General features: G+C 38.3%; 1 protein-coding gene and 1 long non-coding RNA gene across 3 annotated transcripts in view; one reads left to right on the top strand and one right to left on the bottom strand.

The window, feature by feature from the left end:
- The window catches only part of brinp2 (bone morphogenetic protein/retinoic acid inducible neural-specific 2), a 229,143-nt gene that overhangs the window by 161,268 nt on the left and 50,026 nt on the right, over nucleotides 1–17,849 (bottom strand). Inside the window, exon 1 of one of the 2 annotated variants that reach the window (XM_071206358.1) lies at nucleotides 17,556–17,636. The exons of the other annotated variant lie outside the window; for it this stretch is intronic. The gene's annotated coding sequence lies outside the window, so the exon portion shown is untranslated. Of the gene's footprint in view, nucleotides 1–17,555; nucleotides 17,637–17,849 lie in introns of those variants that run through there. 2 annotated transcript variants of the gene reach the window in all.
- LOC139435538 (uncharacterized) lies at nucleotides 3,291–8,948 on the top strand. The gene is made up of 3 exons (XR_011644783.1): nucleotides 3,291–3,370; nucleotides 7,079–7,188; nucleotides 8,712–8,948. It is a non-coding gene; the product is annotated as an uncharacterized lncRNA (long non-coding RNA).

Below are 17,849 nucleotides of genomic sequence, written 5' to 3'. Positions count from 1 at the left end.
ATTAAAAGTAGAAGTACTCAGATATTGTAGTCAAAGTAGAAGTACTCAGATATTGTACTTGAGTAAAAGTAGAAGTACTCAGATCTTGTACTTGAGTAAAAGTAGAAGTACTCAGGTCTTGTACTTGAGCAAAAGTACCAGAGTGTAGGAATACTCTGTTACAGTAAAGGTCCTGCATTCAAAATGTTCCTCAAGTGAAAGTAGAAAAGTATTCTCATCAAAATATAGTGAAAGTAGCGACAGTAAAAGTAGTCGTTGTGCAGATTGGTCCATTTCAGAATAATATATATGATATGTTTTATAATGATTGATCATGAAAGTGTTCTCAAAGCTGGTGAAGGTGCAGCTAGTCTGAAGTACTTTGTAGACTGCAGGGTAGCTGGTGGATTTACTCCAGGTGGAACTAAAGTCTGATTTAAGTGAGTAGAAGTACAAGGTAACAAAACATGGAAATACAAGTAAAACTACATTTTGCTTTAATCCCATGTAATTTTGTAGACTGCAGGGTAGCTGGTGAAGGTGCAGCTAGTCTGAAGTACTTTGTAGACTGCAGGGTAGCTGGTGGATTTACTCCAGGTGGAACTAAAGTCTGATTCAACACTTGATTATATTTCACATCATTCATCCACATCTGTGAAGTAACTGAAGCTATTAAATACATGCAGTGGAGGAGAAGTACACCATGTACCTCTGAACTGTAGAGGAGTAGAAGTACACAGTAGCAAAACATTGAAATATGTATCTCAAAATTGTACCCACGTATAGTACTTGTTGAGTTTATGAACTTAGTTACTTAGTTACCAGTGGCATGAAAATACATTTTCAAAATGCTCAACAGTGCTGCCAAAATGATAAACTGACTGCTACACAATTAAAATAAATGCTTTTATATATGTCTATTAGATGTGACTCTTTGGAGTTTCTGTTATTATTAACGCTGCTGCTTTAGTTGTTCCGACTGCTAAAATCCTGTTATTCCTAATTTTAAAGCCGATATTCCGTGGGGTCGGGGGCTCGGATCCTTGTCACCTTTTTCATACCTGATAAGTTTGCATCCCTGACTACAGTTGCTTTAGCGTGTAGAAGCTAGTAAGCCTACTATTTGACTTGTTTTAGATAGGCACAACATGTTTCATATGCAAACCTTATTTTCCTGTTCCATGTTCAAATAAACCATTTTCAGTCGTAATTTTCTTTTGGTCATGGAAAATGAGGTAAAGGTCATTGAGAAGTCATGGAAAAGTCATTGAAAATCATTGGTGAAAAAGTGTATGAACCCTGATACTAGCTATGACATTGAAGTTTGCAGAAAGAAGAACTCATACATCCTGTTCTGATTACACGACCAGCTAAATGGAGATCTGCAATTGGAGTGAAATCCACGGTTTTATAAAGTTCATTTTCCTTTAGTCTAAGCTTGTCATAGATCTACAGTGAAGTATTGAATGAATTCTAATACACCTCATACGTGATTCATTCAGAGATCAGCGAAAAGATGAAAAGGCAGAAGGTATTGGAAAGATCTTAAACTTGAACTAAAAGTTGGATACAGAGAAAGTGACTCAGAAATGATCAATATCGACAGCAAAATAAGCTTCTACTTTCCACCAGCAAAAGTCCCCACAGTTATTGGTTCCATAAATAAAAGTATTTGGGCACATCATTGGTGGTCCGTGCTACTGCTAATTAAATGAACAATACTGGTTTATATCAACCATTTGCAATAAGGAACATTGAGAGTTACTAATATAGTCATGGTCTACTCTGATTGCCTCTTATGCTTGAAGCATGTACCAAGTTTACAGAGTCTTAGCACTATTTTAGAATCAATAACATGGGTATTGGCTTTTCTTCTGGGTTTGCACTTTGTTGATCGATATATAACAATACTTCTGTATGGTGCTCTAAATTAATTACACACAGGCTACCGCGCATGACTACAGTGAAGACACAAGGCTGGAAATCTTTCTTTAGGGAGGTCCTTTATTCCTGTAGTCTGTAAAAGTTGCTCGATTGTATTGCTGTCAAGTCTGCTGGGGCCTTTGCTGTGTTTGTATGTGTGGAGAGTGCACACCATTTGCTCTTTGGTCTCAAAGTGCAGCAGAAAGTTTAGAAAAAGCCTTTTTCCTCTCGGCACCTTTGAGGAATAAAACGAGTACATGGCTGCTCATGGGGCCTTTTCAGAAATCTGTGAAAGGCTGTTTTTCTGGAGACATGAAGAGAAATTGATCACCTTAACCTTTCCCAGGCCTCAGATTTAAGCAGCCTGGAGGGTTTTTTGTCGTAGCTGGCTATTTCCCACTATGTAAACATTGGGACTTCTCTCCGGGATCTATACAATTGCTAAAGCCATTTGACGAGCCATTTTCTCCAAGTATTACGGTTGTAAAGCGGCTATGTACATGTGCTTTCATTCCACTCTAATAACATCGCAGAGATGAGATGAGAAAATAGATTGGACCACATTGAGCTTAGAGATGGTCTCAGATAAAATGGATGCAATGTGGGGGCATGACTAAGTAAAATTAAGTCAGTCACACTTTAATGGCTGAAGAAAATAAACGCTTCAGCTTAGTTGTTGATCTGGTAGCTGTACACTACACACACGTCAATTTGTCAAACATCTCAGATCTTGTGCATGGAAAACAGATAACTAGTACCTGCTGATTTGCTAAGAGCTATGTTTCGGGGTTCTAAAAAACCAGCAGAATCAAATGGCCTGATGCAAAAACAATGAATCATTTTCTGACGTTGAAACCTGTTCTATTATATTTTGTAAGTGCTCAGATTGAATAATCCCGTTTTACTGCTCAGACTTTGTTTGTGAGTTTCAAATGGATGAATACCTGGTCATGAGTCGATGTGCATTTGTAAAATTGAATCATTAATATAATAGGCAGTCTCACTTATGGTCTCATAAGTGAGACTGCCTATTATATTAATGATTACATTTAGATAAGATACAAAAAAGGTTTTTCTAAAGTTGGTGGATTATCATGACAAAGTGATTTAACAGTGGTTTCCTCTGTGTTCATGTGTAGGAGAGAATCTAGAGGTAAATGTGATGAGTTCCCTTAAATTACATGTAGATGCCAATTGGGGAAGTTATATGTGGGTATTAGTGTTTCTTACCAAAAAGCCATGACTGTTATTTCATATTGAGCAAATAACTTGGTGGGTGGGATGCAAAAAGAATGCCTCAAAAGTGACATCAAAGCTCCATTTCATCTTTGTTTTTCCCATGACACCGTGGTAACCACAAAGTACACAACTTTTTTTTCACTGAACAAACAGACTCCAAGAAATAAGGAAGGAAAAACGCCTGTGTGAATCGTCCATCTTTGTTTGACTTTGACAACCTTCTTTCCTGGTAAGAATCTTTAGTGAATGAATAAGCTGTATTTGTGTGTTTGCCTTTAAATTGTGTTCAAGGAGTTAGGACAAGTACAAAGAGATCCTTTTTCAGAAGCAAAAGACCAAAATAGCATCTTGACGTCCCCGCTCAAAATGCCTTCAAATGCTTCTAAACCTTTATTGTGTAATTGTTTCTGGTGGACTTTAGGACTGGGGGACTGCGGTACTTTCAACATTTCCCATGTGTCTCTCAGTTTTCTTTTCTTTTTCTTAAGTGCACATCTTTCGTGAACTCTAACCTGGTCCATCCTACCCTTTGCTAATAACACACTTTGACACTTGATTCAAACACTATATTCTAACAGCATCCCACTTCAAATGCAGCTCTTTGGGCAAAAGCCAAGAGACCAGTCAAATATATGTATAGGTAGACAGATCAATAGAGCTGGCACTTCGCACCAAAAAGGAGAAGAAGCATTTGTGACAACGGTACTGGAAGTTTGAACGCTTTAAACGTATGTAAGGGGTTACTTGGTACTTCAAGATAACCAAGACTTTCACCACTAAGTGTAGAAAGATTGACAGGAGAAGTTGCCTTTGACTGCAGTTTTTAGAATCACACACTCCGGGGAAATAAAACTTGTTCAGCACACATTGTGCTTGACCTCATGAGAGTTGAGGTCAAAGTAAATAGTGATGTGAACAGAAAAGGATGGCACTTGAAGAGCAGCATTCAATATCTCCTTTTTCAGAACAAATAAGTTAATTTTGCAAGGCTATTCATTTGTGTTGTTATTCATGACGCACTTAATGACATAAAAGGCCAACATTAGTTCACTTCAATAGGGCTGTTTCTAAATGAACTGCAAATAATTATTCATAGAGTCCCTTGAGCTGACCACTTCTTATAGATTTTAAGAGCAATGAATGCAATATTTTGAGTTGTAATTCTGATGTAAGTATGATTTTGTGCACGTGGACAGATTGTGACTGTGATAGCAATATATATAATATGCCTTCATATAATATCAATTTCATTTAACGATTGGTTCAATCGAAGACCTGGCAGAAGAAGTGAGGCCATTGTGTGTTTATGTCTATGAAAATATTCTGAGACTTTACCAATGTGTTGTGGAGATCCAAGAGAAGGTTAAGTTTAGCGTGCCGTTGTCTGAGCAAAGGGAAGTGAATGGGCCCCACATTTGTGGTCCAATTTTGGCGTCGCAAAACTCTATATGTCTTTATTTGAGATCAAATCTAAGGCTCAGATTAAAGATGGTGGTGATCCTAGCAAGGGCTCCAGAAGTAGTGGAGGTATGAAGAGTGAACGGGCCCTTCCAAAGATGGTGTGGTGTGTTTTGCATGAAGGTTGCAAGCTCTTCAAATCCTTTTTAAATGTACGTTTTATTTGAAATTAGCAGCAGTTGCATTTAATCTAAAAAAACAAGGTCATTTATTCATATATGGAGTACTGTTGTGAGCCGAAACTCTTTTAACTAATGTGTTGTTCTGTCTCTTCAGTATCTCTCTGCACTGTTTGTCTTCTACATTTTACACAAAATAACTTGGTTCATTTACATTGTTGTTATTGTCTTGACAGTGTTGAGTTTAAATACGGCATTCTCTCTTGAGAATGAATGCAATCTCCATGGGACTTTTACCTCGTTATAAAAAGAAGAAGAAAAGAAAAGCAGAGGAAGGTAGTTCCTGTTTATTGATGTTACATAAAACAAAGTCCATTTATAATGTTCTCTGGACTTGTATACGCACAAATGCATTTTAGATGTTTCTGGGGCTATGACTATTTCCAGCTTTGTCAAACTGTGGTGTTAAATAATTATGAGCAGGTGGGTTGGGTGCTGAACCTTGCAGAAAAGCACTGTCATGCCAACAACTGGCCCCTGGGGTAAGAGAGGAGAAAAGAGGAAATACAGAGAGGACACAGGCTAAGAGGACAGGTTAGCCCTCTTGTGTGGGGTTTACACAACATAATACAAACAGAATAAAATGTCAGATGGGCATAAGAAGAGATGATTATTTAAATGAATGCCAGGGGAACTTTTAGGTGAAAACGTTTTTTTGCTTTTTTGGCCACCGTCACATCCCTCGGTGTAGGGACAGGTCTGTGATCCTGGAGGCACAGTGCCTCTGGCAGCGCTGCCATGCCAACTCCAAAACAGCTGAGTCCCCCGGGAGGATGAAGCCAACAGCTAACGAGAAACAAACACCTCTCTGTTCTTGATGCTCAATGAGAGTTGGTCACAGACAGAGAGAGGTCACAGTGTGTGGGAGATAAAATACATGGCTGAGATAAAGGCAGCGGGGTAAAGAGAGAGCAAACAGCAATATAAATCTTAATTAGCTGTCTCTGAAAAGCAATAGCGCAAGGATGTAGCTATAGCCCACTAGAGTTTGTAGATGTACCTAATTCTCATTTATTATTATGTTGCTATTAGATTGTTACTTCAATACAGGATCTTAAAAAGGACATTTAGGAAAACTTCTAGACTTTTCCAGAAATGAAGGTTGTTGCTTCATTAAAATGTCCATACCAAATGGTCTGCAGAGGCTAAAATCCCAAAGTTCCCTTGTGTGGGAGTTTCTCTCCCCCCCCCCCGCCTGAAACTCCTCCATTGGACTCCTTTGTTTTCTTCTGTAACATAGTGACATCACTACCTAACACTCCAGCTTCTATTGGCTAGTGCTCTAACACATTGTATGTGATTTGCTAAGAGGGACATCTCTAGGTGGATGACGAATCACAACAGACCCAGCCAGCTAACATAAGAAAGGAGACTGAGCTCTGGTTTCAGGTGGTTTCAGGTGAAAAGAGGTGGAGCAGCACAGGCAGTATGAGAAAAATAAAGAGCTTTTTGAACTTTAAAGTATGTAAACATGTAACAGTAGAGGCACTAAATACAAATATGAACCTTGACATAAGTGTGATATATCCTTTAGTTCTTTAAAATGCACAGCCTATTTCAGTGCTATGCAGACAACTGTGGCAATAAGTGCTCAGCTTTGGACTTGAAAAATATATTCTCTTTTAATATATTCATATCTCCAAGATTATCAAATCAATTCTATAACAGTGTTTTATTATCAAAAGGTTTTTCAATAAAGCTTGACTATTAAAAAAAAAGCTTTATTTCTGCCACAGCACCATAACACTTATATAAATTCACTATTCATCTGTATATATTGCATTTCATTTAGCTGACACTATACAAAACTAACGGAATGACTTGCCCCCTTGAATGAGTTAGAAACCTTTACTTGAGAATAGGTAGCTAACTGAGCATTAATGGCTGCAGGGATTACTGAACTTTCCTTTAATGAAAGCTGTTACTCTGCAGCTCTGCTCCACAGTAGAGAGACAGTGATTGCTTTTCTCCACAGTTAGACATGGATGTTAGGAAAAGAGGAATTGCCTCGCTCCTCCCTTTGCTGCTGAGACACCGTTTAGCGTGGCCCCACAGGGTAAAAGTTTGAAATTAATTTCCTAAATTCCAGAGGTTTATAAAAAATGTATCAGAAGATAATGGAGGGAGCGGCTGCATTCCATCTTTTCTGAGTCTGTCAGTGGCCTCGCTCTCACTTACTCTCTTTGTACTCTTCCTCTTTTCCTCTTCATCTCTGTATTCTCTCTGGCTCCGGCCTTTTCTCTCATTCCCTCTTTCTCACATAACTCGCTTCCCTCTCGCTTCTGAATCTATATCCACAGGCCTTTTTCGGAATCTGCTTTGAGCTTCACAGCAATGGAGGAGCAACATCATTTTCAGGCTCCTATTCAGCCTCCTGGCCTCATCTGCCTGCCTTGCTATCGCCATGACGGTAAACAAATTGTAAAAAGGAAGGGGAAAATCTCTGGTGAGGACATTTAATATGCCGCCTACATGTTCAAATGGGCTGAACTTGAGTGTACGACTCAGGTTTTTTATATAGCTTAATGTAATGACTATGTCTTAACGTTCTTACCATGTGTGTGTAGTTTTGCCAAAAGGAAGTATTAGAGGTTAAAATTGTAGTTTCAGATCAGCTGCAGTGAGCTGACTTGAAGTGCAGCCTAAAGGCTCTGCAGACACCTGTGAGGGTTTAAAAGGGTTATCCATTTTAGTACAGCTAAAAGCCATAGACTGTCTCCTCCATCATGGTAGTCTGTGTCTAACAGTCATTTTTTTGACAGCTAGGATGAGCTACACAAAGAACGTATAATAGCCAGTGTTGTAGTGTAAATGATACTGCTTCTACAGGGCTGTCACTCATGTGAAATGGATATTGAATAGCAGCTTTGATAAAATAATTCCAAGCATAAATTATTTCAGATCAGATAATGCTCAATAAAGTCACTTACATTCTATTTTGTTATCAAGGATTGTTGGAGAATGCTACAAAAAGTAGATATGTTTAATATCTAATAACGTATGTTTGTATTCACAACTAAAGCAAACCAAACAATCAATATTGATGTGTTTTTTTACTGAACTTTGTGAAGAAAATCAATTATCAACACACTAAACGTCTATACTTGTTTCACAACTGAGTCTACTGTAACTATGATTTCAATATAAACTAAACGGAAATCATGTGTTTCTTTCTGCAGTCAGTACCCAGTAGACATTCTTATAATCTGACACAATGACACCACTAAAATAAATATTTCCTTTAGCTTTTGTACAAAGAATGCAATCTTTTCTTCATTTTCTAGCACAAAGAATAAATATAGGCCAACATTGCCTCCAAACAGATGCCAATTGGATTCATTGATTTATTTTAGCCATTTTATTTATTTATTTTGCCCAGGGTCTCTAAATAAGCTGCATTGTGACTGTCTGGGACAAAAGGGTTCAGAATAATTGAATTGTTAACTTCTGTTGTGACAAAAATATGACAAAATCCATTAATCTAATCACTGGGAACAATTGCCATTATCACAACAAGTCTAATTCTTACAGTGTTGTTGAATAAATAGAAACACACGCCATTATAAATGTAAATATTGGATAAAATAGAAAGAGTGATCGCATAGAAATCAAGATGTTAAACCTATACTGCAAGTCATGAGACATTAACCTTAATGAAAGATTAGGATATAATATGCCATTAATAAGAATAATTAGTAAACAGACTTTGGAGTTAGAAGAAAAAAATCCCACAAATAAAACAGTAAATCTGGGCCATCTGGCTGCAGGTGCATGGCTCTGATTGATGGTGAACTGGCTCTGGGAGTGTCTTATTTTGTAACTCGCAAAGCAAAAGGAACCATAGGATAGGATAAGATAAGATAAGATAAGATAAGATGGACTTTTATTAATCCCTCGTGGGGAAACTGTTTCTCTGCATTTGACCCATCCTAGTGTTAGGAGCAGTGTGCTGCATTTTGAACGGCGCCCGGGGAGCAGTGTGGGGAACGGTGCCTTGCTCAGGGACACCTCGGTGGCACTTGGTCTTGCCGGGACTTGAACTGGTGACCTTCCAGTTGCCAAGCCAAGTCCCTATCGACTTCGCCACCACCGCCCTGGTGGAACGGCAAAGAGCTGTGCATTTTGACCATCTGTTTTTTGGATCATTGAAGGATGTGCAGCATCTTTATCTGTTAATAAGCCTGTCCCATGAAGTTGTTGATGAGTGATGCCTACTCTCCTTGTATTTACTGTTTTACAATATAACAAGCACATAAAGCCTTTTTTATTTAAACGTATTGATTCACTTTAGAAGTAAATCCAGTAATTGATAGCTCCATGCTGAACCTAACTAGTCACAGGTGGCCTGACTAAGCCTGGTGATTGCAGTTGAAAATGTAGAGAAACGATGCATGCTAAATGGTATAAAGGGAACCTGGCTTTTTTTTTAATCAGTAATTTTCTCCATCAAGTAGGGAAAATCAAATAACTGTCAATATTCCATTTGTGCTGTCAGAAGCATACAAATCCTTAACTTATTCTTAAATATCATCACAATTTCAGCCATTAGGGCCGATATACATTGAAATGCCAGAAACCAAATACACATATTATGTTTAATTCATACGCTGACTTGCCTGCACATAAGTTATGCATCCAAAAATGCAATTCTAGCCTATGGTCCATCTTGGAAGACTGTAAACGGCTCCCATAATACATCTGTGAGGGACCAGCTGCTCATTTGCGAATGGTCTATTGGTGAACGCTGCATTTACATTTCCATGCTTCCTAATCTGATAGGAAAATATGTTTGGAGGAACGATGCTAAATATTTTAGGTGGCCCTTAGCAGAGCAGTAGAATTATTAAATTGGACATTTCAAGCTGAGATGAGCATCAGCAGTACGTGGCTCATCCGGTTTTCAGTGCAGAACTGCTGACAAAGCTTCCTCTAGAAATAGCTCATGACTTGTAATTCAGACCGGATGAGAGCAGGGATCATTTAAGAATGATACGGTGTGACTCCTTCTCTCCGATGTCAGAAAGCTATGGACGTGGACAACCTGATGAGACATTGTATATAGCACATTTGACTTGAGACATTTTTACATTACACTTCCATGACATATACATTTTTGTTTTGCTTCTATTTCAGGTTGTTGGCAGTACCTTTGACAGAAATAGCAATTTCAGAGAAAAATACTCCAGGGAGAGTAGCTCTCCAGTAACACAGCTATCCAGCCTCAACACATTAAAAAAAACATTCAAACATAGATACTCTGGCCAGGCCTACTACACAGCCAATGACGCTGATTCCATTTCAGCCAAATGAATGCTTGCCTACATCTGGCGGCCATGAAGAATAATATGATACATGCTAATGTTTACAGCTGTTTCATTATTCTTCTTTTTATTGGAAAGCACTTAAATCTTCAATTATCCAAGACAATGTACCAGACCTCTACTTTTCTACCTGCTAACTTAGTTTAGCTTAGTTTAGCTTATTTTAGTTTAGCTTAGCTTAGCTTAGTTTAGTTTAGCGAGGCCCCAGCAGAGGCTGCAGGGACAGGGTTCAATAATACATAGTAGAATGATTGTGGACATTCTAAATTTGCACTAAACATCTTGAATAAGTCTAGTAAGTTTATATGAATACTGATTTAAGATGCACTGCTAAATGTCTATGTTGGTTGTTGGGGGATAAATACGGAATATGTGAAGAAAAAGTGCCAGACAACTGTCTTCACTCACAGTGTATATTACATTTTACATAACGGTTTGTCGAATCTCTGTTAATTTGTCATGGTGTTTAGTGTTAAGTTGAGCATGTCACTGCCGTCAAAATCTTGTTAAAAAACCGTGCCAGTTTTGGGAGATAGGAGATTAAATGTTGTTTATGTTCTAATCCAATCCTGTTGATATATGATATGATATATTGGCAGATGTATTTATCCTGAATATGAAATCACCTGTTCCATATTTATAATATGAAGGTTGCAAATCTTGAGAAAGGTGAAAAACAATACCAACGTGGCTGTCATGGCAGTTAAAAGTATTATTAAATATAGGAATCGACAGGGAGAGATTTATGTTTGTAATACCGGCAGCCGCTGTCTTATGCTTTACGTGCCAATTTTGCAGCAGACGAGATCCAGCAGTAACATGTAGCGGGCGAATTAGATGTCATGGTGAAATAAACACACAAAAGAGATATCCCTAGAGTGTTTGTTCAGCCTGTCACATGTACTCAGACTGCTGCTCAAAAGTGTAGGTTTGATAGGTCACTTGTTATCCATTCATCCTTCATGATACAGCATCAGCTGAAACTTCAGTCTATCCTCCCCAGAAGTCTTCTGTGACAAGTCAATTCTCAGGTATTTGGACGTTTTTTTGCTTCAGGTACCACGACACTGAGCGACACTGAGCTTGCTTGTCTAGAGTCATGAGGTGTCAGGCTCGACAACTTCTTTCTAGTGTAAAAATATGTTTTTTGTAACCTTTGGAACTTGTATGGGAATGGCACATATTTGGCATTCATTTCATGCGTGTAAAACTCATCACCACGTACAGTAGAAGAAACATGCTGACTTGTCTTTGCATTTTGAAGGTATGATGTATTGTTGTGATAAGGCTATGTATAAACGAGACCACCCTTCCTGTATTATATGATAGCAACCATTCTTGCATCTAACTTGTTATATTTCGAAAGCAATTCATAAGTCAAACAAATCAAACCTGAAATAAAGACAGAGTTTGCTTTTTGCCTGTAAGCAAAACCAATTCAATAGAGAATTACCCTATCAGGGAGAATACATAATAAGAAACATGAGACTAACATATCCTCAAGACACTGGCTCTCAGGATGGCAATTTAATCCATTGGTTGTGTTTGTGCTTTTTTTACAATCATGCTTCGCCATGAGAGTATACAGTTGTGAAGGAAAGTGCAGGGGAAAGCTTTGAGGTTGAAGCTGGGTAATATTACACTTATTGATCATGCCGGAGAAAAAAACAGCAGGCCTGTGGCTTTGGTTTATATATCATCCCTAAAGTGCTTGCTGTGCACTGTGCCAAGTGCTTTAGTCTTCTACAAGCTACAAAGAGGAAACAGTGTGATGATTATTTGTTATAATCAAATGACGAGGCTTATCTCTTAAGGTGGAACTTTTTGCCATTGTTTACGTCAAAGAAATGTGAGTGTACTGGTTAAAAACAAGTAAGGCTAACACTAACCCCTAACCTTAACCCAAATAACTGTGAATGTACTGGTTCAAAACAAGTAAGGCTAACCCTAACCCCTAACCTTAACCCAAATAAATGTGAATGTACTGGTTCAAAACAAGTAAGGCTAACCCTAACCCCTAACCTTAACCCAAATAAATGTGAATGTACTGGTTAAAAACAAGTAAGGCTAACCCTAACCCAAAGACATGTGAGGTTTCTGGTTAAAAACAAGTAAGGCTTGTGGAGAGATTACCTCTTTCTCTGCAAGGCAAAACAAATTGAAAAACAAAAACTGTTAGAACGTTTGGGCAGTATAGCAAAACTAGATTGCAAACTCTCAACATTGCCATCCCCTGAACTAGATAAAGAAAGGCAAAATCTTCAGATGGACTACAATCTACTTTCAACGCAAGAGACTAAGAAATTGCTTTTAAGATTGCGTGGATTTCAGTATGAACATGGGGAGAAGGGGGGTCGTCTCCTAGCGCACCAAATTAAGAGCCAGTCGGCCTCCCAACAAATTAAACAAATACGGACCCCTACACGTGGAAACCACACCAGTAAGCCAGCTCACTGAGCAGCGAGCCTCACAACGTCCCGACCAATCAGAGCACACTGGGCTCACAGGGAGGGAGGGGGCAGGAGCTCCAACAAGCCGTTTAGGACAGAGAGGGAATACCTGGTGAATACACATACTATACAGAGATGCTGTATGAGAAACCAATGTGAGTTTGGAAAATTGCACAATTTAAATCTATTTTAGTATACCTCAACATGGAATTATGATCAGTAGAAATGACCATGACATGGGACCTTTAACATTCTCTCTACTTGCTTGTGGCTCAAACATGTTGCACCTCATTTAATTGAAAACCTGTGAACACATTTATGGCAGCTATTATGTTTCCTTTCCCAGAAATAATGGTAAAACAAATTAGTTTAATTTAAACCACATATCTGTGAGACAGTGTTGTGTTAACGTAAATACGGCCACTAATACAAAAAGGACTGTAATTGACATTATTAGTGTAAAAAACATATACACATTTATTTTTGCCAAATGTCTCTTGTGAATGTGTCAAATGTGTTTTTGTGGGGTTTTATTATTTGTATATCATATTCAAAAGTGTGATTTTATGAAGTGCATTTTTTCACAACTTATATGTCTGAAAAACATAATTAATCCGTTACCATGCGAGTACATTTTTCACAAGGTTCAGTTGGGTCTTTCACTTCACATATAAAAAAACCTACCTATGCTTATCCTAGTCATAAAATGTATATACATGTGCCAATATGTAATATATTTCTAGGAGAGATGGATCCTATAATGTCACTGAAAAGGTAGTTCTGTCTTCAGTTCATGCTTTTTTCTATAGCATCAAATATATCAAGTGATCATAAAGTGATGTTTCACTACCTCTACGGCTAGATGGTTATTTAATTGTAATGATGCTACTACAGTATATCTCTTAAGAGACTTAAATGGCCCCAGATAGATCCAGCTTTAGATGAAAAGTTTCACCTTCATACTTTGAGTTACCTTAGCTGGCTTAATGCAAGAAGAACGTTTATTAGCAGTTGTCTTATTATATACTGTCTGAGGTGACCAGTGTGTGCCACAATACATCTTAAAGGAGTCCGATAACCACATATTTCTTATGCTATATCTCAGTTTTGGCCTTTTTTTGCCAAGAACAATAAATTGGCTTCAACATAGCAAGACAAGTATTGTTTTAATAAAAGATAAAATCAAAGTGTGTTTGAGCCTTATAGTACCACCAAGCAACTGCAGAATGTGTTAGGGAAGATATCAAACTATCTCTTCTCTCATCTTTGCTCACAAGGTTCCAGGCAGTGTTTCTTTTCCACAAATAATGCAGTGATATGCAGAATACACACAGCGGCAGATTTCAGATGTGTGTGTGTGTGTTTGTAGGTGCATTATAAAGCTGTCTCATTATCATAAATGCACTTCTGAAAGGTGCTTTTTACATTTAGCCTCAAGGTGTTATCTTTCGTCTCTCTGTGTCTCATTTTAAAGGCAGATATATATATATATATATATATATATACACACATACACCCACACACACACACGCACACACAGACACACACACACGCACACACACACTTTCTATATAACCAGATCGGGACTACGATTCTGCTCCAACCAAGTGGGGAACTCGGTTTCTGGTCACTTTGAAAGAAATATAATCTGAATTTAAAACACCGCACGTATACACATATTATACAGGCAGGATGTACATAGAATATGACATGTTGGAATATCTGGAAACTCAAAGTGCACCATGGGCAATATGATAGATGGCAGCAACCGCAATGCATGACGAGAAATGTGATAGATGACTGCAATGACATTCGGCCACGCATTTTTGGTTTTGGCCCAGGAAGGGCACGAAAAGCATGATGATGAATGGTTTTCCTTCATGAAACTTGATGAGGCTCAACAGTCAAAATGTTACATGAGGAAAACATAGCCACCTTGTTATCCTGTGGTATGATTACCAGGTGAAATTCAAAAGCATCACTATGCATCCTCTGAAAAGAAAGAAGGTATTTCAGGTATTTTCTTTTCTGGCAAATGGAGACATTTTCAAGAACTCACTATAATCACAGCTTGCAATGTCATATCAGGGACTTGAGGACATTCCAATATCTTACAAGCTTCCTGTATGCTGGTTTCCGAGTAAAATGTACATGGTTTTGGTTTTGACTGGAAGCGTACTCAAATATTCACAGGTGTATTTGTATTTATATATTTTTATTATATATATTCTAATTCTTCTCGGGTTTGAGAGTCAAATATGCCACAATTTAGGACATTTCTTTTCCGAGGGAACACAACAGCGAAAACAGGGGCACAGAACATAATGAGATTGTTTGCACAGTAAAGCAGCTTTACTAGCAGCACAGTGAGTTTATTCATGGGTTTCTGTCCCGCCTCCAGAAACACATTGTCATCCATTCTGTCCGGCCTTCGATAAACAGGCCATCTTGTACAATACACATGGAACAGTTTGCTCCAGGCCAAAACTGAGAGATTCCGAACAAAACAATAGCAGGAAAAACAATGAGCAGAACAATAAGTTCCTCCATGTTTGACACTTTCTGTTCACACTCCTTCTCCGTCCATCTGTTCAGAATGAGTTGCCTCCCAAGTGTGTGGTTTTATTTAGTTTAAAACTGTTATCTATGTTTAAGACAGACTAAATAAAGATGATTCTTGTAATTAAGAAATAATTGTGTTTATTAGCTCTTAAAATTTTTTCACTCAAGTTAAAAAAGAAAATAGTGAAATAAAAATTGACAAGCTAGTTTGAGTATATGTTGGCTAATACAGTGCTTAGAGTGAGTGTTTTAGAAACATATTTAAAGAGATTTTTCAAAAGATATGTTTTAATTTTTAAAGAAGTCGTGCAGCGTTATTAATCTAATGGCACATACATGTACTTGTTTGTAGTCTGTATCTCTAAAATCAAGTAATTTATATTTAGTTTGCAGTGCACACTAGTAACTTAAATGAATATTTTTTACTAAAAAGCATCCTTAGAAACAAACAAAGAAGTCAATATCATGCACGTTCCAACATGCACAACCATGAATGCTTAAACATCTCTCCCCCCCTCCTGCTTCCATACCCTTTGATTTATTCAAGGGGGTTTATTAGGCTGCAAGGCCAATATAAGCCGATTGCATCATTGTGTGGGTAAATTGCTGTTAGTCGGAGCTACTTGCTAGATGTACAGCTCCTTAATGATTCGAAATTGGTGGAGCGGTGGTCAGTTTAATTAAGGAAGCTAAAAGAGCTGAAGAGCAGCTTCCAGAGCTCTGACAGTGCACATGCAGAGAAAGCAGGAGGGGGTGACTGATGAAGGGTAGCTAGGTGTGTGTTTACACGTGTTCGCCATTATTTACCAAAGGAGTCTGTATGAGTATGTTTCTCCTTTCTTAAGCATGCCTTTATCAGCACGGGTCCCTACTGAGCTACAACTAAAGAACAGTGATCATTAAGGCACTTTTCAAACTGCAAGCCAGCATTCCTTTTCATTAATGAAGACTTTATACTTACAAAATTAATCCACTGATATCTAGCAGATTATTCTGGCCACTTTGCCGTTGGAATAAAAAAAGCGAACACTTGTAAGTCAGATATTCACTCAACAACTCCTGAGTGAAATAGCTGCATCTTAAGCTTTCGCTTGGCAGAATTGTTCTCTAAAAAGAGCTGCCTGCTGCAGCCCAAAACAAAGCTAAATGAGCGGAGAAAGTGAACCAAATGTTCAATAAAGCTATATTTGGAGAGATAGGATTATGACAATGATGACCATTATTGTCACGATTATGACAATGACAAGATTGTATCACAAGTAGCCACTTTACAAGCTAATAAAAAACTAAATCATCCTCAAACTATATATGGATGGTTCCAAGATAACTCTTTGGGCCAATGGGTTCCGCCCCTATCACATTGTAAATGGACTGTTTACCAAACTTCTACCAAAAACTCTCTAGAAGTCATTGGCAAATAGACCTTGGATGCAACTCTTCTTGGATCTTATCATGTTTGCCCAAACCTAAAAACATGGAAATGTGTAAACATGCATGCTTTTGCTTGAATGACTTGGACTGGGACCAATGCTGACAAGAAAGAGACAGACCCCAACCCAGCCTGGCCAGGATACACAGTTCCAATCAGTCCAAACTGTGGTCTTCAAATACACCGCACCTCCATCATCATTATCAGCGCAGCTTTATCATCACGGCCAATTTTGCTCTTATACACTCAGGTTTTACAAACAATCCTTAACAGACCCAATGTAAAGAACTTGACATTAACCCCATTATCCGTATGAACAGAATACCGACAATTATTAGGTATCAAAAATGTCGAGGGCTACTCTTAAAACTTAATTACACTGGAATGATCTATTAATGCTTACTTTTGATTCACTATCTAACTTTTCATACGGAGGAAGAAGAAAGCTAGACTAGCTGTAACTACACTCATCTTTATTCTTCTCACAATCTTTGAAATGTTTTTGGCATTATTGCGTGTACTGAACTTAAAACGAAGTTGTGTGGGCACATGTGTGTCTCCATTTCAACCCAGGCATCATGTAATTCTGAACAGTCAAACTGCTTATTCACTTATTTTCCAGCAAGTTTCTGGAGCCACCCTGCTGTGAGTCTTCCGTGGAAAGCAGAGGGTGAAGGCACCCTGAGGAGCTGCTCAGCTGCTCTCTATTGCCTATTAAAACATTGAAGCTGGGGCACTGGAGGCATAATGAGCCAAACCCTCAAATTAACAGATGTGATGTTAGAGTTAAAGATTATGAATTATACTTGTCACATATTGGCTCCCAGTTTTAACCTGTATGCTCATTAATTTAAACTACTGAATTACCTTAATCGATGCAGTTCACATACGTGTCAAATTAGCTTGAAGTGTATGTAAGTTGCTTTAGATAATGCCAGCTAAATATAATATAATACAATATAATGAAATGAAATATATATTGGCCATCAGCAAAGACAGGGATCTTCACACAAACCCTTTCACACCAACGCGGTTCCAGGGCCGGTTCGGAGCTGGAGCTTGAAAAGCACCGTTTTTTCCTGTTCACACCGCAGCGGAGCTCCAGAATCCGGTTTGTTTCGAGCACCAAAAAGTTGTCCGTCTAGAAAGCAAGCACCGCATACGTCACACTTACATCGGAGGGGGGCGAGATTAACCTGAGCTAACAGTTAAAGGCGAGTACGGCAAGTACAAATTGTAACAAGCAGTAGCGCTGAGCAAAGTGACTAGAACGCAACCACACACTTGTAAAAAAAAACACACTTTATAA

Source organism: Pseudochaenichthys georgianus, chromosome 17 (genome assembly GCF_902827115.2).
Source record: "Pseudochaenichthys georgianus chromosome 17, fPseGeo1.2, whole genome shotgun sequence".
Taxonomy (NCBI): Eukaryota; Metazoa; Chordata; class Actinopteri; order Perciformes; family Channichthyidae; genus Pseudochaenichthys; species Pseudochaenichthys georgianus.
The sequence above is the reverse complement of the archived record's forward strand: the minus strand, read 5'-3'. Positions and strand labels throughout refer to the sequence as shown.